General features: G+C 46.1%; 1 protein-coding gene across 1 annotated transcript in view; it reads right to left on the reverse strand.

Annotated features, from left to right (window-relative positions):
• Positions 1 to 14,960, reverse strand: part of TOP1MT (DNA topoisomerase I mitochondrial) — a 1,598,136-nt gene extending 1,583,176 nt beyond the window's left edge. Inside the window, exon 1 of the mRNA XM_086966300.1 lies at positions 14,661 to 14,960. The gene's annotated coding sequence lies outside the window, so the exon portion shown is untranslated. The remainder of the gene's footprint in view (positions 1 to 14,660) is intronic.
• Positions 14,961 to 22,690: the final 7,730 nt, after the last annotated feature.

Genomic DNA, 22,690 nt, shown 5'->3' on the forward strand with positions numbered 1-22,690 from the left:
GACGCAGTCGGGGACTTGCAATTCACCTTGGGCTGATTGGTTAGCAGATAGCTCCCGGTTCTCTCTCAATTCTGAGGGCACAATTTGCTATAAAAAGTCCCAAATTTTGAGGTTAGGTAGGAGCAGCACCTCTAATACTACTCCCAAGGTTTCATGTTGGGGGTTAGGGGTCACTCCAGCAGAGGCCAGGTGTAGGGTTCAAGGTCTGAAGCTTGTGTCATGTCCCTGTATCTGACAATGGAGGTCAGTCAACAAGCCCTTTCAGTCAAATGGTAGGCCTGGTTGCAAAGAGGTAGGCCTGGTTGCAAAGAGATAGGCCAGTTTTCCATCAAGCAGAAAGGCAGTCCTTCAACCAGCAGGGCAGTGCTCTGGAGGTCCAGGCAGTACTCCTCAAGTCTCCCACAGGTCCATGAGTGTAATAAAGTATTGTTTAAAGAGTCCAATATTTATACCCCACATCTGGCTCTGGAAAGTTCTCCCCTCCACTGCCATGGGGCCAATACATTTTGAGTGACAGGTTCCTTTGTGTGTGATTGGGGCAAGCCCTTTGAAGTGTAAATGGGGCGGGGAAAGCTCTGCCCACATCCTGTCTACACATAGATCCCTTAGTCTAACTGACTTTCGAGAATACCCAAACCGCTGAGCCATCCATTCACAGTTATGTGACCCCAGGATACTGGCAGCAGACACCAAATGATTAGACAAGAAAATGCAAACTTTCTAAAAGGGTAATTTTCATAACGGACTTAAAATCAGACTTTACCATTAAATATGATTTTAAATTAAAATACATTTTAGTCCAAAAGTGATAGTCCTACCAGCTGCTTATCAAATGCTAGCATTAAATGTGATAAAGCACCTCAGTGCCCCTTGCGCTCCTTGACCCTGTCACCAGGCAGGTCATTCTCGCCACCACACAGCCCCTCCTGTGTGCCCTGACCGGTTGCTGCCTCTCGCAATGGTTTGAGCGCCGCTTTTCTTGACGGTTTGATTTCTTGCTCTGTCTCTGCGCTGTCATTTATTAGCACTGTGTTAGCATTATTGTGTTTTCCCCTCGGTGCCCTCCACTTTGCCTTCTGTAAACCCCCGCCCACTCCCCCCCTTTGTTTATTTCCTGCCGCTGCGTCCCCACCCCCCTGACCTCCCATTTGCCTCCCCGGTCCCGCCTCCCAGCTGCTCCTCACTCCCACTTCCCCTCATATAAAGGCCGCGGAGCGGCTGCTTGCGTGCCAAAGTCAAGCCCGTCTGCGCCCATCTGCGCCTGGACCGCGCCCAGCGCCAGGACCCCTGGCCCCTGCAAACACCACCACGCCCGCCTCCGCTACGACTCCAGCACCCTCCATGCACTGAACGCCGGACGAACACGCACCAGCTGCCTGGCCCCCCCAAAGCGCACCCAAGGATCCTTCTCCTGCCAGAACCACAGCTTCACCAGCATCCGGCCCGCCAACCCACCTACCAAAGAACCCAACCACCTCGGATGCATCCTCCTCAACACCCGCTCCGCACGCAAACACGCCGTTAAACTCTGGGACCTACTCAAATTCAACACCCCAGATGTCGCCTTCCTGGCGGAAACCTGGCTGATCCCCACATCGCCATAGTCATCCCAGAAGGCTACAAGATCACCCGCAAGGACCGCACCAACGGAGTAGGAGGAAGAATCGCCATTGTCCACATGAACACTCAAAATCTCAACAAACACTGATGACAACATCAGCACCGCCAAACACCTGCACTTCCAGATCGACACCGACCCCAACACCAACCTCAGAGGAACCCTCGTCTACAGACCCCTCCCCCTCACCCCCCTCCCGGACCTCGACCACAGTTCAGCGACTCCATCACCAACTTAGTCAGCACATATGCCCTCAGCTCCAAGGACTACACCCTCCTCAGGGACCTGAACCTCCACCTCGAGAACAACAACGACTCCAACTCCTCCACCCTGATAGTCGACCCCACCAACCTTCGGACTCAGACAACTCGTCGCAACACCCATCCACTACGCCAGCCACACGCTCGACCCCATCTTATCAGCAAGTTCCCACGTCGTCTTCATCCACAACCACCCAACTCCTCTGGACAGACCACCGCTGCATCTACTTCACCTTCCAAAAACCCACCACACACCAAACAGATGCCTCGCCGCTGCAGGTGCAAAGTCACAGAAAACCAGCTAGCCACCACCCTTGCCCGAAGCCCACCCGCAAACCCAACTGACCCAAACACCGCAGCCCACAACCTCAGACAGTGGATCAATGACTGTACCAACACCCTTGCCCCGCTCAAGAAACCCTCAGCCACACCAGAAAGAAAGCGAGCTGGTTCTCCGAAGAACTCCAGGACTCCAAGCAAACCTGCCAAAAGCTAGAGAAGTACTGGATCCGTGAACGAACAAAGGAAAGCTACGCAGCCCACAGAAACGCCACCCGCAGACACCACCACCTCATCATCATATCCGCCAAATGGACCTCCTTCAAACACCGCCTAAATAACAACACAGACAACAGCAAAGAGCTCTTGATCATCGTGAGGGAACTCTACTACCCCAGCACCAACACCAACTACATCCTACCTTTGCTAAACCTGTGTGACTCTCTGGCCACTTCTTTCACCACAAGATCGCAGACATCCACGACAGCTTAAAAACCACGACCGCCCGCCAACCACCGGGACCTCCATCACCACGACCACCATCACACCAGCCGCCTGATCTCCTGGTCCAACATCAACGACGATGACACCATCATGATCGTGACTGTCAACTCCGGATCCCCGTCTGACCCATGCCCACACCACATCTTCAAAGCAGCCAGCACCCCCATCGCACCCCACCTCCGGAAAATCATCAACTTCTCCTTCAAAACAGCAACCTTCCCGGAGAGCTGGAGGCACGCCGAGATCAACGCCTTACTCAAGAAACCCAAGGGTGACCCCAAGGACCTCAAGAACTTCCGACCCATCTCCCTGCTCCAGTTCCCGGCGAAGGCAGTCAACAAACAATTGACCAGATTTCTCAAGGAGAACAGCATCCTGGACCCGTCCCAACAGCACCACAGTTCCGCAGCAACCACAGCACCGAAACTGCCTTCATCGCGGCCACTGACATCAGGACCCTGTTAGAAAATGAGAAACCGCGGTCCTCATCCTCCTGGACCAATCAGCCGCCTTCGACACGGTCTGCCACCGCACACTACGAACATGCCTCCACAACGCCGGGATCCAAGAGAAGGCCCTGGACTGGACCACCTCCTTCCACTTCGGCAGAACACAGTGTCCGCCTCCCCCCCTTCCGCTCCGAAGCCACCGCGATCATCTGCAGCGTACCTCAGGGCTCATCCCTCAGTCCAACGCTGTTCAACATCTACATGGCACCGCTCGCCCAGGTCGCCCGGCTGCAAAACCTCAACATCATCTCCTACGCCAATGACACCCAGCTGATCCTCTATCTCACCAAAGACCCCCACACCGCCAAAACCAACCTCCACGAGGGAATGAAGGCCATCGCCAACTAGATGAGAAACAGCCGACTGAAGCTGAACTCTGACAAGACGGAGATCCTCATCCTCGGATCCACTCCCTCGTCCTGGGACGACTCCTGGTGGCCGACCGCACTAGGAATAGCTCCAATGCCCTCCGACCACGTACGCAACCTAGGGGTCATCCTCGACTCCACCCTCTCCATGACGAAGCAGGTCAACGCTGTCTCTTCCTCCTGCTTCAACACCCTCCGCAGGATCTACAAGTGGATCCCCACCGAAACAAGAAGGACGGTAACCCAGGCCCACGTCAGCACCAGACTGGACTACGGAAATGCCCTCTATGCAGGAGCCACAGCTAAACTCCTGAAACGGCTCCAACGCATCCAGAACGCCTCTGCACGCCTGATCCTCAACATCCCTCGCCGCAGCCACATCACACCCCCCGTGAGGACCTATACTGGCTCCCCGTCAACAAGAGAATAACCTTCAAGCTCCTCACCCACGCACACAAAGCACTCCACAACTCCGGACCAACGTACCTCAACAGTCGACTCACACCCCCATCCGCCAGCTCCGCCGACCACGCCCTCGCTACTGTTCCCCGCTTCAGAAGAGTGACCGCCGGCGGCAGATCATTCTCCCACCTCGCCGCCAAGACATGGAACACCCTCCCCATTCACCTACGGCAGACCCAAGACCTTTTGACCTTCAGAAGACTCCTCAAGACCTGGCTCTTCGAACAGTAGCAGCACTTCCCATCCCCTTAGCGCCTTGAGACCCTCACGGGTAAGTAGTGCGCTTTACAAATGCTATGATTGATTGATTGAGTGCTATCCTATAGAAGAGATAAACCTTACAGTAATGGATTTTTTTTTAGGAGTTGTTCACTACCAGCACTTGAGCAACTTAAACCCATGAGTCCTAATTTTGAATTAAAATGCACCCTGCCCAACGGGCCTTTTGAAACTACTTTAGGGGTGACATAAGTATTAAAAAGGAAGCTTAAATACTGGCAAAATATTTAATTTGCCAGGTCAAATTGGCAGATTAAAACTGAGAGAACTACAGACTGCAATGGCAAGCCTGAGACATGCTTCAAAATGCTACATTAGTGGGAGGCACAATGAGTATTGCCGGTCCACTAGTAGCATTTAGATTTGGAATGGAATGGAATGGAAAGACTATTTATAAAGCGCGATAGTTACCCGGAGGCACCCTAGCGCTAGCAGATAGCATGAGCTATGAGGGTAGACCACCTTCCAAATCCGGATGTGAGAAGAGCAAAGTTTTTAAGTGCCTACGGAAAATCAACAAATTCGATTCCGTGCGTAAATAGAGTGGCAGGGAGTTCCACAGCCTGGGTGCATTGTACGAGAAGGCACGGCCTCCACATCTGGACTTTTTGATCTTAGGCACCATCAACAGGGACTGCGTTGATGATCCGAGTTGCCTTGCAGGAAGGTATGGAGTCGCCAGGGAACGATTGATAGATGGACCCGTTCCCCAGAATGCTCGGTGGATGGTACATAGAGCCTTAAATTCAATTCTTCGTCTGACTGGTAGCCAGTGGAGACTCTTCATACCTGCTTTGATCGAAGTAAGACGGGGAATTTGAAGCAGTGTGCGAGCTGCGCAGTTCTGCACAATCTGCAACATATTCAGAGTAGACTGTGGAGCACCCAAATATAGAGCATTTCCAAAGTCCAATCTAGAAAGGATGAGTCCCTGTATCATTATCTTCCTAGCCTCAAAAGGTAGCACAGGAAAGATCTTCCATAACGGTCTCAGCAATCCGAAGCACATTGCTGACAATTTAGAAACTTGTGCATTGAAATTAGGAGATTTGTCGAGCCAAATGCCCAAACTCTTAATTTTGTCTTTAGATACAGGGGGAGAGCTTAGTAGAGGGGGCCAGAGCAGGTTGAGGGCCAGAGGGGATGGATTGCCCAAGAGCATTAGCTCAGTTTTATCGCGGTTTAATTTGAGATGGGACTGTGTCATCCAACTGGAAACCTCCTCTAGACAGGTTGTCAGGTTTCCGGGATTGGACTCCAGTTGGTTGAGGGACACCACCAGCTGGGTGTCGTCCGCGTACGTGATAATTCGAACCCCGAACTGACGAACCACCCCTGCTAGTGGCTCCATGTATACGTTCATCAGCGTAGGGCTTACTGACGAGCCCTGGGGGACGCCGCACACAAGTGGTTTACTCGGTGAGATGGTGTTACCTTTGAATACTTGGAAGGAGCGATACAGGAGAAAAGATTCTATCCAGGACTTCGCTTTGCCAGCTATCCCCATTTTCGACAGTCGTAGAAGTAAGGTGTTATGATTGACAGTGTAGAAGGCGACACTTAGATCTAGGAGGATTATGGCTGCTGAGCCCCCCCTATCCAGGATCATCCGTGCCTCCTCGGTCACTGCCAATAATGCGGTCTCCGTTCGTGTTTAGGCCGGAAGCCTGTCTGTGACTGGTCGAGTAGATGACTTGCCTCAATATAATATATTAATATGGTATTAACATATTTTTCAAGCACTTTGCTCACCCAGGGGAGGAGCGATATTGGCCTATAGTTCTAAGGATCGGCTTGGTCGAGGTTAGGTTTTTTTTAGAAGATCCTTGACCATCGCTCGTTTACAGTGAAGAGGGACAGAGCCTGAGGTTATGGAGGAATTGAGTAGATTCAATACAGTTGGAAGGATGTTACTACGTGCCAGCTCTAGAGTTCGTGGTGGTACTGGGTCATTCTTTGAGCCAGATTTTATCTGTGGGGCTATAGGATCAAGTGTAGTGAGGGACATCAAAGGGAAAGACTGCAGGGAGTGGGTTGGAGGAATATCTGGGACAGAAGGGGTCTCTATCTGGGAAGAGGGACCATTTGTATTAAAAGAAGAGTATATCAGTTGAATTTTTTCTGAAAAATAGTTAGCTAAGTTATTACACCGAAGTTGTGCATCTTGGGGATTGAGAGGTGGTTCTCTCAGTTTTAGGAGAGTCTTTGCGATCCTGTAAATTTCTTTAGGTTTAGAGGTAGCTAGGGTGATTTCTTCCGCGAAGAAGGTCGATTGAGCAGTTTTGATTTCTCTTTTGTAGGCCCGGATCGCGTCTCGGTAGACGCCTTTACTGTTCAAAGAGAAATCCATTCTCCACTTCCTTTCTAGGCGTCTGCACTTGTTTTTAGATTCGCGCAGTTCAGGGGTATACCATGGGTCGGTTTTAAATGCCCGCTTTGCCTCCATCTTCCCCAAAGGGAGGATACAGTCGAGGGAGCTGGTAATCCACCTATTAAAGTCCCTTTTTGCCACATTGGGATCAGGATTACTGGGAGGTCTGGTTTGATCCAAGATGGATTGCCAGTCAGTTACAGGGAGTTTGGACCAGTTCCTTCAGAGAGAGGGTTGGCTGATACAGAGGAAGGGGGTTGGAGATTGTCCAAATGAAAGGAATGATCAGACCACGGGACGGGTCTAGGTGGACAGACTTCTAGGTCCGAACAATTGCTGAAAATCGGGTCAGGGAGATGTCCCATTAAGTGAGTGGAGCTATCCACTCGCTGGGTGAGTTGTAGGGCAGCTAAGCTGGCAATAAGATGTGAGGCATGTGAGCTAGATGAATCATCCAGGTGGATGTTAAAATCCCCCAGTAAGGTAAAATTTGAGGACGCGGTCGCTAAACTAGCGACTAATGGGGGAAGGTTTTCTACAAAAGCGGTCGCCGTTCCCGGAGGGCGATAGGCAAGGATTCCGGAAAAGGAATGAGTGGGAGATAGATCTAGTGTGAAAGATAAACTTTCACAACTCAGGGTAGGAGGATGAGAGATCAGACATTGGTAGGAGTCTCTAAAAATAATTGCCATTCCCCCCTCCCCCCCCCCCCCCCCCGCACCTTCCGCTCTTTGCGGTTTTCATAAGTCACTTGGTAACCCTGTGATATGGCTCGAACCAGATCTGGCTCAGACTTGTCAGTGAGCCACGTTTCAGTAAGAAAAACGACATCTAAATCGAGATCCTGAATAAGAAGATAGATTTCTAAGGCATGCTTTACGAGGGATCTACAATTTAGAAGAAGCATGTTATATCTATCCATAGATTTGATGTTCACAAGGGAGGACCTAGGTTTAAAACCGCACGTAGAACAAGTAAAGTGAAGCTCTTCCGGGTGCCAGGTGTGGATACATGGAATGGGGGGGGTTCAGCCCTAAGTGCCCTGAGCTCGCTAGCGCTATAACTCCTCCTTTCCGGAGCCCGGGGAACAGGGAATATGGCCCCTGGTCCTGTCCGGGCGCAGACGGGCTTCTCTTTGGCGCATCTACGGCGCGCCTACGGTGCGCCTGCTTGCGCGTGCCCGCTGCGCGGTCTAGGTATGGGCTGCATAATTACGCCGGGGGGGGTCAGGGGGTGTGTCTCGCTTTCTCCCTGGTCCGCCCTCCACATCAAACAGCTCTAGGCTGTGGTGGAACAGGGTCGGAGCGGGAGGCGTACGGCGCAGAGGCTTAGGTCTCGAGGTAAGGGATTAAAATAGTCAAAGTGCTAAGTGCTGTTAAAATCACGAGATACACACACACGTCCTGCACCAGGATGCAGCCACACGCTCAGCGCTCAAGCAATCTGAGACGCGGCGCGAAGCTCAGAGCCTAATGTAGGGCGGCTGCGTCAGGAGGCGTGTCTCGCTCTCTCCCCGGTCCGCCCTCCACAACAAACAGCTCTAGGCTGTGGTGGAACGGGGTCGGATACATGGAAGTCCCTAGTAAAGTACTACTGCAAGAAAATTAAATGTGGCAATCAGGTGTAGGCCAAGTTTATAATGTTTAAAGTAATGAGCACTATCACGGATTACCAATGGTAAAGTGCCCAAGTCCTAGGGCCAACAAACACAATTTTTAAAAAAAACAGGTTGAATGCAAAACGTTTGGGGGAAGACAACATCAAGGATGTCAGAGATAGATATACGAGAGATAGAAGAATTTATATATATATATATATATATATATATATATATATATATATATATATATATATATGTGTTTTCTTTTAATGACATTAAGGCAAAGGTATGAGTTGAAAAGCCATTTGTGTGTTATGTCATACTTTCAAGAAGTGTAGTAACCAAAGAGTGATCATCCGTTAAATGGGACTATCTTTCCACTTCTGATCATCAGTAGAAATCAGTTTTTTTAAATAACCCCCACCCACCAGGGTTTCCCCTTGGTGGCATGCTTCATCATTGGGTTCTTCCTATTCCGCTACAGAACAGGGCATGCTACAACCGACCTGTACGTGGGAGAACTTTGACCATATACTATGAAGGATGGAGAGACATAAAGGAGTTTTGTTTTGGGTTTTTTGTGGAGAAATTAAAAATACTTGGCTTAGTAGAAAAACAATGTTATTCTTGCCTCTATCTGGTATGATTAAAAAGTGAGGAATGCATAGTGGCTATCTTAAAACCTGGACAGCTGCGCCTCGTATCGGCCTATCTCCCTTATAAATGCAGAGGCTAAAATCCTCGCAAAACTGCTGGCGCTCCGGCTTACACGGCACCTGACGAAACTCATACACCCGGACCAGTCAGGCTTTATGCCCGGTGCTCAACCTAAGGAGGTTGCACGGGGTGCTTGCACGCTCCGCGTACTTGCAGGAGCCAGCAGTGGTGCTATCACTAGATGCACACATGGCGTTCGACATGATCCATTGGCCCTTTCTCTTTGCAGTACTACGCCATTTAGGGTTCGATCCGAAGTTTTGTTCTGGGGTTCAGCTGCTCTACGCCAAACCACTGGCGTATGTTGCCGCTAATGGTCAGTTTTCTGATGACTTTCCCTTGGCGAGAGGCACGCGTCAAGCCTGTCCTTTGTCGCCGATATTATTAACGCTAGTACTAGAAACCAATGGCGGTATGGATATGATGGGATCCAATGATACGAGGCCTTAAGTATCTCCCTATACGCCAACAATATCCGGTTATATTTAACCTACCCTAGGCACTCTATAATTAGTCTGTTAGATATCTGTACGGCTTATGGTCGAGCAGCACAGGTCTCCAGTCTGCTGTGGAGCAATAAACCAGGACGTATTGCACAGGCCAAGCTAGTGCGTGGTTGGTATGACGGTGGGATAGTGCTTCCGGATATAAAACTTTATTATTGGGCCACACAATTAAAAGTGGTTAATCAATGGGTACATCTCCCGCAGTCTGACCCGGCATTACAAGCGGATACGGCACAGCTGGGTGTGAGGGACATATTGGCTCCGCTTTATGATAAAAAATTGACACTGACAATGTTTGGACCGCTACGTCATACCCTGGGATTGTGGCATACAGCTCGGACAAGATTAGGGTGGCAGGGAGTGATAACCCGGCTCACTCAGTTATGGGACACGAAACGACTGGGAAACCTCAGACACAGTAAGCTGTTTGACCGTTGGGACGACATGGGGATATCAACGGTCGGAGATATGTGGCAGAAGGGTGAAGTGGTTTCCTTTGAAAGCTTACAACAGCAGTACGAACTGGCCCCCTCGGAACTGTTCCGGTACATGCAGATACGGCACGCTCTGGTGACGGCATTACCGACTTGTTCAGAGGTCCCAGAGGCATCCCCAATGCAAGATAGATTGTTGACGGACTATATGCCAAAGAGGGCAACCTCTCTAACCTACCGTAAACTTGTTAATAACCTCCCTGACCAAACGGGACCTCCAAGGGATAAATGGGTACACGATCTTGATGAAATCGACGACTCAGAATCGCAAGAAGCATTAGCATCCCCAAGGGAGGTGGGTATACCTTCACGACTCAGACTGGTACAGTTACGCATTCTACACCGCTCCTACTACACCAGGCACACCTTACATAAGATAGGAAAGGTTGAGCATCCCTACTAAATGAGAGGCTGCGGGGAAGAGGGGACCTTTTATCATACCATGTGGGATTGTCCCAAAATAGCGGAATATTGGACGCAGGTGCTGAGAACAATCTCGCAAGTGGAGGAGGTCTCACTGCTACCCGAGCCCAGGCGCTGCTTGTTAAACATATGGGAACCTAACGACCTCACACACTTAGGGCAAAATTGGGTTACATTGGGCATGATGGTGGCCAAGAGAAATATAGCTCAAAAATGGGGAGGTGTGGAGGTACCTACCCTAGCAGCGTGGAGTAAAGATATGGACGCAGCCATGATAGCTGAGAGGGCGATATACAGTAACAGAGGTAGCCCTAAAAAGTGGGGAAAAATATGGGGAGTATGGAATGCATACAGAGGGGAGATTTGTGATCCTCCATCGGACCGTGAAGACAGCGACTCAGACCCAGACGTTATTTTTGGATTCTGTTGGTATAAAGCACTCTTGTTGTTCCTTGTATAATCCGCAGGGAAATGGACTAGTTGAGCGCATTAACCGTATGGTTAAAGGTACCATGGAATTAGCACATGGAGCTGGTTTACCCATACTTGATTCTGTGAGTGAAATGCTTTGGGCGTATCGCACTACTGTAAACACTGTTTTGGGGAAAATTCCATTTGTAATGATGCGGGGGAGGGAGGCTGGCACTAAGTTGCTTCCCTCATGGATGCGGAAAAAACAATTGTGGGAGGATCACATTGTGGCAAGTTGAGTGCTGAGAACAGACGTTTCATTGATGTAGGGGATTGGGTCAAAGTGAAACCTGGTGGCCATAGCAGTTTTTTTAACAAGTTTAAAGGACCCTTCAAAGTTAAAGCTGTGGGAGGTAATTGGGTCAGACTAACTAACGGACAAACATGGAATTTGAGGCGGGTGGCGTTATATCAAAGGAAAGATTGCAAACATGTGGAAAATTTGGTGGATGAGTCTGATTGTGAGCACTGTTCGCCATGGATGTTGATGAATGATGCTGAGTTTTCTAGAGAACAGCCTGTTGATTCTTCCTCCTTTGAAGAAGTAATTGGGTCTGATGAACATGGTATGGGTGCAAGGGAGGGAGATGGGTTTGGTGATGTATCACGTGTGTTGAGGGGAGCTGGCGAAAGAAGACTTCCAGCGTATTTGAGTGATTATGTTTATTGACTTCATAATGTATTGTGCTATGTTTACTTTCTTTTGTTTATTGTTGTTACTTATTTTAGTATGTTTTGTGTTATCCTTTTTTAGTTTGGTTTACTGCAAAGGGGGGAGATGTGTTATATTCCATTGAGATGCTGCCTGGAATGGCACATCTCTGTGATGCTGTGGAGATTCTGGTGTGATGTCATCTCTGTGGCCTCATTGACAGTTGGTCCAGCTGTGTCTGGCAAGAAGCTGTTTAGGGATCTTTCTCCAATCAATAAATCTTCTTTAAGATATTCTGTTCCTGTCTTTATGCCTTTTAATCATAACAGGTGGATATAGTATTCTATGAAATATATTATCCCTAAGTCAAACATAATAAATAACAGGCATTCTAACTGCCAAAACACACAAGCCCACTGCGGGAAACTGTTAGTAGCTGGAGGCAACACGAAGCAAATGTAGACACATGATGCAGATCTCGGATTTGTTCTGTCAATACATAGGATACAATTGCTCCTGCGAAGTTGTCTCATATTGTGACATACATGTGTTTATGTAAGTAAATAATGGACAGTGAATGAAGATAATAAAAATACATTTAAAAAAAGACTTTTAATGTTACAATTGTGCTCATATTAATATGCATTTTTGTTTCTTTACGTTTACTTAGACAATGTGAAAAATAAGAGACTGCATAAAGTGCTACATTTAATATATACCTATTTTATATTAAAATTGGAATTACATGTGCATGCACTAAAAAAAAAAATAGATCAAAGATTTATGCTCATCTACCTGCTTACCCCTGCAAATCAGAGATTAAGGTAACACATCAGCCTACACTTAAAAAATAAATGTATTCATAAACATTCAACAATTTACAAAAAGAATAAACATTGAGTACCTAGCAAAAGGAAATTATAGACCAAGACTGGTATAAAAACTATGAACTCTTGTAATGTTGCGGTTTATATTAAAATCTCAATATTGTGATATAAGGAAGGACTAAAACATCAGTCGCAATTATTTTTAATATTAAAAATAAACAGTTGGGATATGCAGAAAGTATGTGCAAATTGTAAATGAGGTATAAGTTTAGAATTATCACTGCTGATCCGGGAGCCATACTCATTTAAAACTAGTGCCAAATTACCTAGATCTGTGGAGAAAAGACAACCATGTTCCCAACTAAGAGAAACTCAGACATCTACATGAAACGAAATTGTACATGTCACCAAATCGGAGCTACTAATCTCATGTCCCTGAACCAACCCAGCCATTGCCCTTAACTGAAAGCCACAGAGCTGTTCTTCCCCAACTAACATGGGACCAGTTTGAATAAAAAACAAAATGCCCATGTTCCCACTAGGAAGACATGAGCTTCCAAATGCAGTCAATACACTTGACCAAAAGCCAAGCTAGTCAAGACTACAAAACTATGCAACCAAAATACCCTACTTAGAAAAATGCGTGCCATAGATTTCAGAAGGCCAAATTGAATAGATGAGTAGACCTTATGAATGGTCTTTTAGGCAATGCTCTTCGAGGTCCCTTTTTAAAATAGACATTGATGTTTCCCTTTTAGATGAGTGTCTAGAGAGGATTCCCCACAGATCACAGATGGGGGGCAGTTACACTCCCCATTCTGACGGCCATCTCGTTCTCGATATGAAATAAAACACATCACCATTTGCTATTGCATACCAACTCAGTACTTGATTCCTCATCATCAACTGGTCAGGTATAGGATGTAGGAAAACGCCTGTAAAATTTTGCTGGCAACTGAAGGGCACAGATACAGGCCGTAACGGCCCTGTATAATGAACAACTTAGTACTAACAAGGCATGCCGCTGAATACCAAAGTTTAGCCAAACACTGCTGGTCACTAGAAGGCTGTAACATAGCCACCATGCAGGTCCTTAACTGTCATATGGTCAATTGTGAGGGGTCTCCTCAGGACTAGTGATTCAGGGACATCTGAATTGTTATAAGCGCAACCTTTGTGAAAGTGATGTGCCACAGTGAGAAATGAAGAAAATAACTCACATGAGGACTCAGTGTCCAGTGACTCAGTGTGAGGCCAGGCAGGCAATTATGGATATAATTTGGCCACAGGCTCCTCCATCAACCCGCTGCGATAGCACCAAAAAGCTGACTTACGCAGCAGCTTCTTGGTGAACGGATACAGAGATCCCTCCGGCCACGATCTGGATAAATACAGTGCACCGCTACTGTACCCAGAACTAGTCAGGGAATAAAAGTACAGCTGTTGAGGGAGGACCCTGTGGCCAAATTATATCCATAAGTGCCTGCCTTGCCTCACACGGAGAACCCTGCTGGGTCCTCATGTGGGTTATTTTCTTCACTTCTCACTGTGGCACATCACTTTCACAAAGGCTGCGCTTATAACAATTCAGATGTCCCTGCATCACTAGTCCTGAGGAGACCCTGCATTTATAGAAGGGTCAAAACGCCATCAACAAGCACAAAGAACAAACCATTACCCACTGTATATCATTGTGTGCTTATGCTGCTGAAAAATTATATATGATAGTTTCTTAGAATTTAAGGAAACCATGTATATAACTATTCACCTTGTAACTCACACTTAGGTTCCATTTTTTCACTTGGGGACACAATGCACAAATGTTTGCTCATTTAAATTGTAAAGAAGTGTACATATATATTTTTGTTTATTCTAAAAATCCTAAACATGTTATTTTGAACTGACTGTGTAGATGGTTTCTTGCCCTCTGACATTATTGCACCCTTCATACTGCGATTGTGCCTTTCTATTGCTTAAGTAAGTTGCATTAGACCACCGGAAGCGTTGTTTCCTTTATATGCACACAAGGTGGGGGGTCATGGTGCTGCTCAGGGAAATCTACCAAGAGGGATCACAAATTTAAAAACACCTGCACATATTCTCCAGAGGCAGCCGTGTAACACAAGACAACAGAAAGGCCACTGCAAAGTACAATAGGTGCTCTTAACGCGGCCACTGCAATGCCTATACAGGTCCTGTACCAAACTGTGTCGGAAGGGCGAGGTCACCTCCACCACAGGCCCCGAAGAGGCTTGTGTCACGAATTATAAGTGTCTAAAGATCTGATTCGAGTACAGAACACCAGAAATAACACTCTCACCTGTCTTGTTGCAGCTTCGGCAGTTTAGGGTCCCGCCGCCCCTCTCCTCCTCGGTCAGCCTCCTTCGCGGCCTTGCCCGAACTGTCCACCAGCGAACATGGGAGACTTGGCGCGCGCGCGCAACCGGACCTACGTACCATAAAAAAAACTGAGACAACCTCAGCGCGCGCGTGGCGCTCAGCTAAAGTCTATGACAACGTCAGCGCGCGGCACCCAGCACCTCACTCTGACCCCGATTCACCCGAACGGACCACCTCTGCGGACTAGCGCAGACCAGCCGCTTCCTGATTGGTCTGCCACGGCGCTTGTTCTCCGCTGCACCAGATAGGCCTTTCCTCTGACCACGCGCGAGGTCGCAGTTCGTTCCCCTATTTCCGCTTGGAGAGTTACTGTTAGGGGCCTGGTTTTTTTCCACTCAGTGGCAGCCATCTTAACCCGTTTGACTGTCTTCGACCGTCACTGTTTTCCTCTGCACGATCACCGTGGGGGCTAGCTGAACTAATGTGTAAAGGTATTGGAGGGGACACTTGGGTCGCGGGTGCAATGCTTGCAGGTTTGATCCATGACCTTAAGACGGCAGAGGATTTCAAGACACCGAGGCACCTGGTCAGGGCGAGCTTTAGCATTACTTGTACCCGGTGCGACAGGCGGTGTTTGGCCGCCCCCAATGACCTCTTTCCCCAAGGATTTCTTCATTAGCATACTTCAGCAGAGCCCCTCCTCTCTCCTTAGTCCCTCTCCAGGGCCGTAGTTTCGGGGAGTTGTCTGGGGCGTTAGACATCCCTATTAAATATTCGGTTAGGTTTTTTCAGTCGGGTGTAGTGAGGAGTCTGTGGATTTCCCTTGGGATTTGTACATACCCACGCACAGTCAAAACACGTGCACTCACAGTCTGTCATATTTGTTTTACGAAGGTCTTAAAAATGTTGGTTATTTTACATAATACTTTGTTTTAAGTACCCTTACAATCTGCACTCGGCTTCCTTTCCACCGCCCCTTAAACTCGCATTCTTAACTGCTTCCCTTTGTAATCTATTTTACCATGATATGCCTGCATGTTTGTTGAAAAACCTGAGGCTCACGCCCCATTAATGGTAATGACCATGCTACTTCCCTTTCCCGCATATATTTCATTTTATTTTATAGCGCTACTGATACCAGCATAGGGTGTCCGAGCACCTTTAACCACTGAAACATTATGGGGCAGATTTATGAAGGGCTTGCGCCACGTTTACGCCGCTGTTGCGTGACGCAATGGCACGGAAACGTGGCGCATCCCTGCACCCTATTTACAACGTGACGCATCTAGGAGATGCGTCACGTTGTACAGCACTGCGCCATGAGGAGGCGTTCCTGCGCAGGGGGGGGCGTTCCTGCGCAGGAACGCCTCCTGAAAGTGGCTGAGTGAAATCTATGAGATTTCACTCAGTCATTTTCAGGGCAATGCTGCGTCAAAACCCTGCGCCTGCTTGAGGCAGGCGTAAGGCTTGAGGCAGCATTGAAAGAATAGGCCCCCCCAGAGCATTGCTGGAGATGCGTCGCGCTTGCGACGCAACTCTAGCCATGCGCCACGTTTCCGGCACAGATGCGTCACGCATCTGTGCCGTTTTTGCCCCATGGTGCGCCGCATCATAAATGCGGCGCACCATGGGTGGCGTAGCTGTGGCGCACTGTGGCGCATGTTAACTGGCGCATCCCTCGGGATGCGCCAGTTAACATAAATCTGCCCCTTGATATAGAGAGAGACAATGCATTATACAAGTGTAAATCAGTCTCAGTCTGTAGCTAATGTTACTTAAGTCAAAGAGGATTGATTACAGGGTGTAGGAATCACAAGTCGCCCATACCAAAGGCAGTATATTTTAATAATGTTTTTTTTTAAGGAGAAGAGCAAACGCAGGATTTAAAACGTACCACACTGGTTAAGGTTGGTTTTACTAATCGAAATGTATTTCTACCCGAACAAATCCTTTTCATCAAAATTATAATGGAAGACCGGAATAAAAAGCATGACATTTTAATGTATACAATGCAGTTTATATGTAGCCCTTTGATGACAGTACATATGTCACTATGCTATATCCGGATCTTAACTTGTGAACTGCAAGTAACAAAAGGATCTCTGTGATAAAACCAGCGACCCACTGAGCTAGCCACATACAATACGGTTCTGTGATCTGAATGGTACACATTCTTTGCAAAAGGCATATTAACCCTTTGCTCTACTTTGAGTCAAAACTGCGACTAGCCAAAACTCTAACTCTCTCCAGCAGAAACATTAATCACCAGAGTTAACTTGCCATTTTGATTGTTGCCTGAAAACTGCTGAACACACAAAGAACTCTGCAGCAGGTGCTTTTAAACCCATAAGTTATCTCTAAACACAGCGCCCCCTCCCCACCGAGCTCAGCACCAGGTGCAGCTGCACTGGTCACAGCTCCCCAAAGTCAGCCCTCCACCTGGTTTGCTATTCTAATTGTGCAGCCTAATAATTTCACAAAAATATTCAGGAGGTTTTTACTTTGGTAAGTTAATTTTAAAGCAACGTTAACAACCCAATATCATTGGTGCCACATTTTCAACTTTCTCATGTGTGATATTTAATTGTTTTAAGAGTTTACTTGTGTTACAGAGAGAGAGAGAAACTCTGTATATTTAGACCACAGTCTTTAAACACAATGGGATCCCAGAATAAATAAATAAAAATACAATTCATTAAAACTACCTTACCAATGATACACATATTAAAAGGTACGTTGTACACATCCTTTCCATAATAGCAGCAACATTTTGACCCAGATTAATTCAATATTATATGCCTTAATCTAAATAAATAAATAACAATAAAATTCATTAAAACTACATTACCGATGATACACATATTAAAAAGTACGGTGTACACATCCTTTCCACAATAGCAGCACAATTTTAACAGAACAATTCAATATTGTGTACATAATTTTAAAATATTTTGTGTAAACAGGGTGAGGGAATCTTAAAAAGAGGAATAGAATCACTAACCTCCCTTCAGTTTATCCCTTACAAAACTTGTTATGCCTTTCATGTAATTTCTCAATGCAATGGCAATATCAAGATTTGACATTTCTATAAGTAAGGCTAATGCTTGAGCTCGTGACCTTATTCCATATTGTAAAAAGATTGGACGTAAAAACAATTTCCTCAAGGCTAAAATCGCAGAGCAATCAACCAGTATGTGCAAAATATTGTTTCTAGTTCCAAGCCCACATTTACCTATTCCATCAGGGTGTATAATTTCAGCATTTATTTTTCCCTCCATCAACCACGGATTAATACCAATTCGTACTCTTAGAATTTCACACCTTAGCCCATAATTAGGCAGGGTGTCCAAGTACGGGTACCACGCTTCATGTACCCAAGAGTTTCTTATACCTTGTACTGATTTTTTTTCAAACTCAGGTATTCTAGATCCTACTTCCTTGACTGTTCCTGACCTTGGAACCTGAGTGAACTCTTAGTTAATTGTCCATCCAATGAATGCTGTGTTAGTCTCACCTTTAAGCTCTCCGCTATAATCAGGAGTTTCTTTCTCGCTTCCTTAGCCCATTTAAGGCTACTGCTTCGAATCTCCTCACTGCACCATTGTGTGAGATCTTCTGCACTCCCCCTAGGTCTTGGCGTTTCCAAAATCGTATCAGAGACATTTTGATCTGAATGCTCCATGCTATTGTTCTTGTCTCCATTCTAATAGCCTGGATCATTGCAGAGCTTGGTAGAGACAGTAAAGTTTTTAGGGTCTTCCCTTCTCGGTCCCACCCGCATTTACCACTTAGGTAAAGAACTTTTGCCCCATACAATACCTGTGGGAGGATCATTGCTTCCTATGCCTTTAATATTGGTCTATGAGACATGTCTCCATATTCCTTATTGAATTTTTTTAGCCCACAGATTGATGAAAAGGCTTATGCTTTTTGGGGTTCTAGGTGGGTATACCATTTTAGGGCACTGTCAAACCAGAGACCCAGATATCTATATTCTTTTACAATCTCCAGTTTCGTTTGTCCTAGTAACCAACAACATTTTTTGTCTCTTTTCCTAAAGCATCATATCTTTGTTTTGTCCATATTTACAACTAAAAACTATGCCTCACAGAATTCTCTAAAAGCATTTAATTTCCTTTGGAGCCCAAGCTCCGTTTGATCAAGTATCACAAGGTCATCTGCATATAGGAGGCATGACACTATTTCCGCTCATTCTTGGGCTCGCACTTCTTTCCACTTCTAATACTGCTGATAGGTAAACCAGGAATATGGCATAGAGCAGGGGGGCCAAAACACAACGCTGTCTTAGCCCATTCCCTACGGATATTTTCTTTGTCAGTGACCCTTGCGTGTCCTTTATTACCTGGGCCCAATTCCTTCTATGTAATTCTTTTAGGATAGCCAGTAAACCCACCGGTATACTATACTTTACCAGGTATTCCCATAAACTCTTGCAATTTACTGAGTCAAAAGGCAAGTACCCAAAGGGCGAAACAGTGGTCTATGGTGGAATGATCTTCTTTGAATCCCCCCTGTTCTACCGGTACAACTAAGACCTGGTCCGCCCAATCTTTTAACTTTCCTAATATTATTTGTGCAAAAATCTATTCCCCAATATCTAACAAATTAATTAATCTGTAGTTCTTTGGGGCGTGCATATCACCTTTCCTATACACCAGTCTAATTATTGTGCCCTTCCGATTATTAGGAATCTTCCCCGTTTCTAAAATAACTTGATACATTAGTGAAAAGTATTCTGCCCACCAATACAGCTGTGCTTTTATTATCTGGGCTGGGAGATTGCCTGGTCCTGCTGCCCTGGTTAAATTCAGAGTTTTTATTGTGTTTTTCACGTTTAAGACTGAAAAGTCTACTTTGAGCTCTACTACTAGCCCACTCCACTCCCGTAGCTCCCCTGTAGTGTAGTTCCTATTTTCCCTATAGGCCCTGCGCATTGGAATAACATAAACAGCAGTGTAGACGTAGGACTGAGGTCTTCTAGGTCTCTACTGACTATGTTAAACTTAATTGGGGTTTGCGCCTGCTAGCTCAGAGGTCACTGGAAACTTTCTTGACTGAATAGGAAGTGATCAGCTTCCCTGGCTCAGACAAGAAGGGATTCAGCTTCCGACAACCGCATAAACATGACAACTTTGCTCCCTCGGAATAAGAGTAAATCTCTAGAGTCGTGTGAAAACAATAGACAATTATTTCACTCAGTCAGATGTGCGTTCTTAGTTTCACCAGGGTGCAGAAAATGGAGAGACGGACGTTTTCAATAAAAGATATTATTTATTGAGCAGTCTTTCTTCTCATGCAAGAGAAATGAATTGCCACAATTGCAATACTTAGTATAAAGTAAAGTGCGTACAGTAAAAGGAGTATTACGAAATAATACTGTAAAAGCATTGATATGGTTTCTTAGCCATAAGATACTTTAAAATGAATAAAATATATACATACATATATACATTAGCTAACATGCTCAACTGGTGCTTCAAATACGCCTACCCCGGTGTACCTGACCTAGGCCTAAACGTGGGAAGGAGTAAGTAAGTAGCAGTTTAAGTTAAGTAGGTTTTGCCAAGAATCTGGTTCAATAATTCTCTCTAAGGGTTTAGTCAGCACTGTACCTTGGGAATAGAATGTAGGAGGTCTGGTATCTCTCTCTCAGGACTTGATATCCCAGTCACCCGCAAGGGTAGGCTGGAAATGCCGGAGGCTGGATTTTCTCGGCAGGAGAAAAGACAGCGTCTTTCTCAGCGCGTCAAAGAGGAGGGGCAGCGTTCGTGGGCTTCTCGCATCTGCTGGGCTCTCGGAAAGTAGATAGCTGCTCGGCTCCAAAATTCACCACCGTGTGTTTGCTTAAGGCAGCGTTGGCATATTTATACCTGAAAGGTGCCGGGTTTGACGTAAGGTTGGACATAAGACTTCAATAAAGATGTCACTAAGAACTGGCCGTTCTTACAGTGCTTCTCAGGAGTTCTATTACAAATCAAAACAAAGCACATGGGGATTTCCCAGGTTGCTGGAGGTTTGGTTTGTTGAAAGGACTCGTTGTGCTTTCTAGGAATCTAAGGAAGTGGCTTTTGCTGTGCATTGGACTGCAAGGGCGATTTACTGAAATATGGATCTGATTCTTATGCCATTATATCGATATCATTAATTATAGCCGTGTAAGGGCATAAAAGGGAAATATTGATTCAGGTTCCTAGATAAAAACACTACACCCACTCCACGATCTAATGTCCATCAATTACTAAAACTAAGCAATAAAGGTGCATGTGTATTTCAACCCACCCCAAAATACATTTTGCATTTGAAATGGTGTATGCGAAATACATGAAAAGATCATAGGTACTGTACGTTTTCCAAGCAGTATAATCATTCACTAAAAACTGCATATATATTTAGCTGAACGATTTGCGAAAATTTACACATGAAACGTCTCTAAATACAGAAAAGAAGGGCGAGACTATTTCATCACATTTAAATGCAATTGCAGTAGATGTGCTAGAGGCTGAGGTAATATTGTCTCTAGATTTGCTAAAAATAGAAGCTCTGTTCTTTATGAATAGTTCTACTTCAAGCAGAGTACAAGTGCCAAAAAAGTAAATATTTTGGAATTTGGAAAAATAATTTCGTTTTCACGGGAAAAAATAGTTCCAAATGTTTTCAGTAGCTTTTGTTTTTCAAAGCTGAAGGCCGAATTCAGAGTTCAGGGGAACGCTGTGTGCTGGTTTGCTTAAAAGTTATTCTTTTGGTTCAGGGGAGAACATGACTTCCGATAGATGTGCAAAAAAACTGTCTACAGCTTCAGGTGAAAGTTCGACCAAGGATGATAATGCTGTAACTGGGCAGTCGTGAGAATGATTGCTATCATCAATTTCAGGATGAGCAATGCTCACAGAAGGTTGTACCTGGGTGATGTTGCTCTCATTCCTTGCTTCACTGCCACCACCTAATCGTAGTGGAGAAGTCTCCACGAATGCCGTCATCAGGATTGGTAATCGCTGGGGACAACACGATGCATGAGCCGTTACAGGACTTAGCAAGGTATCGATATCCATTGGTACTGCTGATTGTAGTGTAAGACAGGTGTCTAACACGCATTCTTCTCCGCATAGCATACATCGAAGCACAGGTAGGATGCAGTTCTGCCATATAGGTCTGAATGAAAGATACCAGGTCATATTCAGATCTCTTAGCCGGGCTAATCCAAGGACTTTAGTTATGCGGTCCCGATAGCATATAGCTAGGATCGTTTCTTCCATTGTTGCTGGAGTCTTGTCTGCGACTTGGCTTGCCATATCGGAGCAGTAGGACTAAAAATAAAATGCCTGCTACGAGTCCCTAAAGTAGTGGAAGGCCGCCAAAGACAGAATGGACAAAATTCAGGAAGATGCCCAGGACTGCTTCGAAGGGTGTTAACAGTCCCTAAAAAATTGTCTTAAATACATGTGCGATACCACTGGCATCTGACATGTTTAGGATTTGGCTTAGTATTTCCACGAAATGCACGGGGCAATTTGTTGATAAAAGGGCATGTATCTCTGCTTTCGTCCTTGCAACTTGCAGATCATACGTCTCTTTTGATGATGTCATAGGCACTGTTGTCTGTAAAAGCACAGACTTCATTCTGCTTAAAGTATCAATTCGTGTAGAAGCGATATTCAAGGGAGGCCAAATCGTCGCCTCTGAGTCTCCAGGGCCGTTTGGATACAATACTTGCATACAACAAGTGACCATGGAACTAACGCTTACGAGATCTGCTTTCCCTGGCACCATGCCACAACAGCTGTGGTCCGTTATTAGAATGTAACTCCCGTTAGAAAGTTGTCTAAAGAATGGCTCTATCTGTGTTGCAGGTGTGCCGTGCTGGTGGCATGAAAGGTTATTTGAAGTCCCCTCACAGGCCCCATGTAAATTAATACCTTGGCACAAAAGTATACCGCTTAGTGACTGTTTACAATTATTACCACTAAGAAATACATGTTTGTCCTTGTCACT

The sequence above is a fragment of the Lissotriton vulgaris genome, chromosome 4_1 (genome assembly GCF_964263255.1).
Source record: "Lissotriton vulgaris chromosome 4_1, aLisVul1.2, whole genome shotgun sequence".
Taxonomy (NCBI): domain Eukaryota; kingdom Metazoa; phylum Chordata; class Amphibia; order Caudata; family Salamandridae; genus Lissotriton; species Lissotriton vulgaris.